Source organism: Aulonocara stuartgranti (assembly GCF_965226115.1).
Source record: "Aulonocara stuartgranti genome assembly, chromosome: 2".
NCBI lineage: Eukaryota > Metazoa > Chordata > Actinopteri > Cichliformes > Cichlidae > Aulonocara > Aulonocara stuartgranti.
In genome coordinates this window covers 23,733,872-23,742,268 of record NC_138940.1, presented here as the reverse complement: position 1 = coordinate 23,742,268, position 8,397 = coordinate 23,733,872, and positions in this window count along the sequence as shown.

The window sequence follows — 8,397 nt, the reverse complement described above, 5'->3', positions numbered from 1 at the left end:
CCCTCTCTCTGGTGTGACCTTTGATTAAGGTTCTGTCAGTACAGGGGTGTGAGGCCGAAGGGGTGTTGGGGGGAGTGTGTCATGCATGGCCCCGTATGATTACTTTAGATGGTGCAAGGTGAGAAATTTATGAGGCAACTTGTGTGTGACGTTCCTGTGTGCGCGTGCACGCATTTTGAGAGAGGTGGTGAGAAGAGGGTGGATTAGTGATGTGTCGCCCGGTGTCATTAAGGGGGGGCTATACAAATAATTTGATGGGTGTTTGCTGTTTACAATCCTCTGCTCTGGACGCACTTAAACTGCAGTGCCAGCTGCAGACACAGCTCCTAGTCTCCCTCAAATGTTGCTTGAGGGGGAAGCTGCTATTCTTCTCCGGAAGCCTTAAATAACGTGGTCTATAACATTTTTCATGTAGTGACCCTCTGTTCGAGTCACACGCGGAATATTTTAACACGCTAAGATGTTAAACCTTTTTACAGCACTCTCCCTGCTTATTTTTATTCCCCAGCACTGGCCAAAAATAATAAAAAATAATAAAAATCACAAAACAGTAGTGTGTCAAAACAAGCGATGAGCTCTTTGATCCCTCCGCCTGGCGTTTACAGGGGTCGTTATGGTCACTTTTTGAAGACTGTATGCAAAATGATGAGGCAGGTAAAGCACCTTCTGAGGGGAACCCTTGGTAATTGACCTTGCTGTCTTGAGCCTAGTCAGCAAGCAATAAAGAACGGTTAAATGTTAAGGCAGAAACTAAAGTGCTTGAAGGGCTACACGTTCTCTGCATTAATGAAATAATAGCCCGGCTTATTTCATATTCTATGCGAAACCAAGGTCACCATTACGTGTTGTTTAATAGGCCATGTGAGGGTGAAAAGCTCTGATTTGAGTGAGCGCGTCTCTGTGTATGTTTGTGTTAGCGAGAGAGGAAAAGCGAGCGCGTGCGTGTGCGCGCGTGCGCGTGTGTGCTCATGTGTACATATCTAAGTATCTGGGAGGCTTTTTTCATGCCAGGGAGAAAATGAATATTGGAATGATTATCACTTGATTAACGATCCGGCTTAACAGGTATATGAGGTTTCTGATTTAACAATGCAGATATATCAGCTCGCTGATTAAAACTAAAATTAGAAATGCAATGACAGGGCACCTGAATGATTTAAATGAAAGTCTCTCTTGCCGGTTGGTGTCACATGCAGAGATTCATTTTTTCTTCCTCCCTCTCTTGGCCTACACTAGTTTGTTTAAACATGGTTAAATACATGCACTTAGAGTTTCAGTTTATTTGCAATCGCCTCATTTTAAAGCCTCTCTCCAGACGTAAATAACCTGTGACATCAGGGATCACTTTTAGATTTATATATGTTTCAAATCAAAATGTTTCTAATGGAGCAATTTGAGCTCTTAGCATCCAGCTGTCAAAACTCCTCAGAGCGTTCCTTGGGCCAGCCGTGACAGAAACAAAGCATGTGATTGGCCTAATTGAGATGACATTTCCCTGTCTCTATGGAGAAGGTCACCTCAGAGTCAGAGTGAGTAGGTGCTTATGTCGCTGTCTCTTTTCCTCGTCCTGCTCTACAGACAGACACATCCATCTGAAGCTATTAAAATCGTGTTGATGTGCCCTCCTACGTCCTGCTGTGATTATCATCTATTAAAGCCCAGCACCACTGAGACAGCATTCACCGTGGTGGCAGCTGGCTGACGGGCTTAACTGGGGCTCGCCGTAGGTTACACCTGCGAGTGTTAATGTGGTCAGCGGCCGTGGAGCAGAGATGAGAAAGGCAGGCAGGATCCCTGAAGGAGAACACGCAGAAGCCTGCACTGACTCTGCGACGTGTTTTGCTTTATGTTTGCAGCAGTCTCACAGGACTCCCAACAAGGAAAGCACAGATGATGAGGCTGGAATGAGTAAACACAGATTTAAATACACCTATCAAGGAGGAAGAAACACGCGGTGCATGCAAATAGTTTGGGTTTTGGCTTATTAAAGTTGAAAATAAAATCAGCAAAACATCTGACATGCCTCTGCCATGACCCTAATTACAAGGAGGTGAATAAATTAAATTTGATAAAACCACGACATGTTTAAGACTACAAATTAGCAACAGTGATAACAAATGCACAGTTATTGGGGTGCTGGAAGGAAACTTTGTTTTTAGGAACATTTTCACACTGTATTTCGTTTACTCTGTTCCAAATCAGTTTATGAATTTTGAGTGAGGGTGCTGTGTTCTGGACTAATGGAAAGATGGAGAATTTGCAGTTACATGTTATGGATAGTAGCTCTGTTGTCTCATTCCAGAATTCAAAGCCGAACAAGCAAAGTCCTCAGTCACACAGTCGATGATGATATCTTCAATGTAAATTATGGGAGACTCCAGCAACCCACTAGCTAAGAAAGCAATCACAAGAAGATTTTCCGTGTAACCTGTTTGCAACCAACTTCATGCTAGCAAGTGGACATGGAATACACATTTTTTTCCACTTTCTTTGCAATCCAGTCTTTAAGTCCGAGTCATTAGTCGTTTCCGGATCCACACTCCGCTTCAGGTCCCAAAGTCAAACGAACACTGCGGCATCACTGAAAGCTACAAACTCTAAATTCTTTCATCTTTAATAAAATGATCAGCATTCCTGCTCTACCAGGTGTAACAATTAAGTTTAACATCCAGGCATCAATGAAAACAGAATTTATGAGTTAGAAGTTAGCAGGGAGTTAGCTTGGTAGTTTCTAAACATGGTATAGCATGTTCTGACAGAGGGATTTCTGAAAAAATTAAAACGTACAGCTCTGCCACCACTTCCAACATAAATGAAGACAGAAAACTAAATAGCAGTGACGTTTGTAGGGTTACTGAAGTTGGACTAGTTGGTATATACATGGTGGCAAGCTACACGGCTATGGTTAGCATAATATAAACACAGTGAAGCAGGAAGATGAACGCTAACTTTTTTCCATTTGATAAAAGTTAACGTGAGGGTTCCCAATGGTTAGGGACAAATGTTATTGCATGGCAGGATGTTGTAAACGGACAAACTTCAGTCAGGAGAACAACTGAGATAATCCTGGAAAAAGGCTCAGATCCATCAGGTGCAAAACCAACAGACTTTAATGCAAATTCAGAGTTTGAGCAGTTGTCTTCCATACAATCATATTAGTATTCTGTTGCTGCTATTTGGCATTTATTATGTTGATGTCTTTTTTGTGCAATATTTTGGCAGATGTGCAACTTCCATAGCCCTTCCACCCTTATTTATGATTTAGTATATTCTAGTGTACATGGTGTTCTTGGTATACATAGTGTTTTGTATATTGTCTTTTACTTTCACACCTTGTGGTCTTGTTACATAATTTCATTGTGCAAGCAACTGTAAAATGACAAAAAGTTCTAAGTCTAAGTCTGTAGTTACATCGTAAGGTTTTAAAAACCGAGCTTTAAAATAAACAGTGGTAATAAAAACCCAGAGAAGCCGACAGTGATCACTGACTGCTTTTAGGGGCTTGTTCAGATTAAATAGAACAAGATACAAAGCATTAAAACATGTTAAAAACACAACAGCTTTAATAAACGCAGAGTAGTTTGGACCCGGAAACAGGGTTCACATGTCATCATTTAAAGACGAGAGAGGGACTGTCAGTACCCATATGGAAAAGATATATATAAATCTTATAAAGTTTGTATCTGTCTTGTGTGAAACTTGTATGAAAAGCATATAAGAGTGAAAACAGATATAAGATCCCTTGAAAAATTATATAATGAAAATGTACGAAAGTAATGAGAAAGTGGCCACTTTCATGAGTAATCACATGTAAGTTTTTACTATTTCTTTTCCATATGGGTAGCCTCCATCAAGCTCCAACATTACAGTATAAACCACCGTGAGGCAACTGTTGTTGTGATTTGGTGCTATATAAATAAAAGTGAATTGAACCACTCACCAACGAGCCAGGAATACACACTTTTCCTTAGTGACTGGTAAGTGCCAGATGGTTGCAAGTAGTATGAGGCCTTAACCCTAACCCCGGAGATGGTGTCTACCTCAGACTTGCAGCATATTACCTGGTAGCCGGGTTTATCCTAAGACTTAAACAGAACATTTTTTTAAGGTTCCTTGTTTTAAATCCAAGTGGCCAGCCTAAGTGGTCACAGGGGGGACTTGTAGACCTCCAGAAACCTTGAGGCCTTACACAAATAAAACTTTTTTAATGCAAAGAAAGTACGATTGGGATTTCTTTGTCACACCTTAAGATTTTTTTATTTGCAGTAGTGCAAATAGTGCAGCCATGCTGCAAGGTGAACATCGCCACTGAAAAGGTAAAGCAACATGTTGCTCTTGTTAATATAGCTTATGTCAGTCATAATGTTATTTTTATTGCTTTAATCACATAGCTATAAAAGTGTCAGCTGCGAGTGACCTAAAAGGCCTTGAAATCCCATTTGGATGGGCTACGCTATTTAGCAGTTTTGCAGTGTTTTACATACAAATGGTTGTCTTTCTGGTTTTGTCTTTGCCTTTATGCACATGTACAAGTAGCGCAACACCAAAATAAATGAAAGAGTACTGCTAAACTTTCAATAACAGTTAATGTTGCGTCAACACTTGATAGGAACACCCCATCACACCGATGAGGCTGGGAGATCAATTTCAGCAGCTAAAATCTAAATAAATAACAAACAAGGTTCTCGTAATCTAACTTGGATTCACAGATATCCTCAGGATTTACTTTAGTTTTCAGAGGGTTTAAAAGCCAAGCACAACAAAAACTATTTCCTGACGACATCTGTAGCTCTTTTCTTTTTAACACGCGTGACAAAACAAAAATCTTCCACTCTCCACTTGTAATTTTCCAGAGCTCACAGTCAACATTTCTTCGGCTGCTTTGGGTCAAGCGAATTTGAAAACAAAGTTAATTTGAGCACAAAGTGAAATATTGACTTCAAAGGCCAGATATGGCATTTACTACCCACGAGGAGTTCACAAAAGTTTCGGAAGAAAATTCGTACTGCCTTTTTCCTCAGGCTGTATCTTTTCATCTAGACTGTTTATTGAGGGGAAATTAGTTGAAAACTGCTCATTGCCAGGATTGTAGATTGTCTGCAGTGAAATGAAAAATTGTTCTAGAAGCAGATGTTGCAGCTCTTTTGTTTTCATAAAAAACAAAACAAAAAACAAATTTTTCTAATTTCAGTGCCATGATTGCACACAAATTTGTTTTGGAGTGATGGCAAAATCAAAATTTACAAAGCTGAAATGTTCCCCAGGATTGAAACCCCTGTGATTTCGTTTTGTTTTGATTTTTTGGGGGGGAATGAGGTGTTCCTCTGATCCCAGCTCTGCTTTTTCAGAGTTCAACAATGCCCCTTCTGGTGTCCATCTTACCAGTGAAAAAGAAACATGTGAATGACTTGACAAATAATAAGTTTCTAGGATGTCTTGTCACCTCGTGAGAGCCCTAATTGTTTTGTTTTTTTCCCGCCTGTCAGACGCACCCCATGTTTGACACAGCGCTTGTCTCGGTAGTTTTGCGTCCCCTTTGTTCCATGCCTCATTGGTATGTTGCGATCAATAGAAGACAGTTCAATTTTCAAGTCTGTCACTTGGAAAAATCATTTTAAAAAAAGATAATTAATTTTAAAAATATATTGTGTCAAAGTGATTGTTTAGTTTGTCCAATTATACGTGACTCCCTACCTGTAACAGCGTCTGCTCGTTCCCTTTTATTTAACGAACACGCATCAACACACCCAAACACACTGGTTCCACTACAATATGGCACTTGATTCATTATTTCACAAGCAAGGCAGGCAGTGAGACCATCAGCCAGTGTCATGTTAGAGGGATATCAGTGCGAAAGAGAAAATTACAGCGACGTGTTCAGGTGTCCCCTCAGCCATGCGTTCAAAGCACTTCTGGGGGCTGAGGGAGAGGCAAAGTGGATGTGACAGGCTGATTAAATGCCAGAGATAGGGCGTTTCTCACACACGCTGTAGCCTCCTGGACAGCAGCCTAATTAGGCACTTCCATGCTCTGCCATCAGATCTTCCAAAAGAAGAAGAAGGGAAAAAAAGCCCTCTCCAGAAACACATTTGTTAATGTAACGAATATAATTTTGCAATGAAGTGCTACTCTGATGAGGAGAGATTTGTGAAAATGAATCGCTGATTCATTTTAATCCACAGCTGTGGAACTGAACCGTTAACTTATTTTTGTCATCTTCTCATGCCGATTTAAGGAGGACCGAAAGTGCAATAATTGTGAGGAAATAAACAAATGACGTGAAGTAAATGAATTTTGATACCATTAATACAATAAAAACAGGCAGTATTTTTAGTTTACTGTATTAATTGCACCCTTTTACTTTTTCATTTAACTCTGGGACTAGAGTATAATCATCTATTTTACTTATTTAATTTCAGCATTATTTTCCCTTTTGAAAATTACTGCCTACTTTGTTCAGCTGCACAAAACAAAACATGGCAGTAACTCGGTGCATTTAGGCATTCATGCATGGTCAAGACAACCTACTGAAGTTCACATTTGACCATCAGTTTGGGGAAGAAAGGTGATTTTAAGTGACTTTGAACATAGTGTGTGTGTTCTTTTTTAGCCAGGCGGGCTGCTCTGAGTATTCCAGAATCTGCTGGGATTTATCTACACAACCATCTCTAGCATTTACAGGGAATGCCAAAAAATATCCAGTGAGCAGCAGTTCTACTGGCAAAAGTGTTGATGTCAGAGGTCCCAGGATGGCCAGACTGCTGTGATACGAAGCCACTCCATACAACCAAGGTATGCAGAAGAGCATCTCATGCACAACACATCAAACTTTGAAGCAGATGAGTTACAGCAGCAGAAGGCACAATTTACAAAGGATCACCAAACATTGCTTTTTATGAGTCTTGATTGCTGCTGTAACGTTTGGATGGTGGACTCAGAATTTGTCATAAACAACATGAAAGCAGGATCCATCCTGCCTTGGATCGACAGTTCAGGCTGTTGACACTGAAAATAGCGAGTTTTCCTGGAATGGGAGACTCACAGCCAAATGATCTGCAGCAGCTGTCTGATGCTATCATGTCAATGTGAACCAGAATCTCTGAGGAATGTTTCCAGCACCTTCTTGGATTTATGCCATGATGAATTAAGGCAGCTCTGAAGGCAAAAGGAGGTCCAACTGGTGCTAGAAGATGCACCAAATGAAGCGTCCAGAGAGTAGTTACCTCTGCCAAGGAAGTGTGTGAGTGTCTGTCTGTAAACACAGTAACTCAAAATGTTTTGCATGGATTCTGGTAAGACTTAAAAAATGTAAAAGACTTATAAACTTGGTGTAAAGTGAGGTCATGTTCATGATCCATTAAAATTTTGTTTTTGTCTACCAAAGTGTTCAAGGTCAACTGAATGATTTATTGTTGAAAATTAAAATAAAAAAGTCTTAGAAACTATTGTGTGTGGTGTGTTGTCAAGATATATAAAGTTTCATGGTCCTGGGTCATTTTTACCCATCGGTTTGAGTTTCCTGTGTTTTTTGTCATTTTTTGCATTATGCTAAGGATTATTCTAGGTTTCCTAGGTTATTCTGTTCAGTATTGTTTATTAGATTTCCCGTGTTGTTGCTCTCTGTGCCTCCCCCTGGGTGTCTGCGTTTATATTGTTGTGTGAGTTCTTGTGCCTTGTTTTCCCAGCCTGCCATGTCTGCCCTCTTTCCCTCGTGCTCCTGCGTGTTCTCTCTCTCCCTCTCCGGTCCACGTCTGTGTACTTCCTGTTTTACTTTGATAGTCTCCGTCAGTGTCTGTCAAGTTGTGTTTGGTCTTCCCCTCTTGTGGTTATCTGTGTCATTTGTGCTCCTCATGTGTCCACACGTCCCTGTTATCCCTCTGTGTATGTAGGTCAGCGTCTCTCTCTGTTCAGTGTTGTGTCGTCCCTTACTGTTGTGTGCGTTTCCCCGTGTTTTCCTTGTGTGTTTAGAGCTTCCTAGTTTAGTTTTGTACCATTTCCTTTGTGTCAGGAAATAAAGCTGCATTTTGAGTTCATCCACGTGTGTAGTGAGTCCTGCATTTTGGGTCCAATCTCCCGCCTGCCACACAGCGATCCATGACAGAAAGTACCATATAAAGATTTCAAATACCACGTCACATTTGACCTCTGACCTGTCTTTCAAGGTCAAAAGATTTATCTCAAGGTCAAAGTGCTAATAATTTTATTCAGTGCTATTTGAAACTAATTTTTCTTACTGCATTTGTTTGAACTGACAACATATAGGAATATAGGGAATGATATTCTAAATATCACATAACCTTGGACCTCTGACCTCTGACCTCTTCTTCAAACAAACTCAAACTTTCAGAAAATGTCTTTTATATTTAAAACTGCTTCAAATCTCACTGCCTTTGTTTA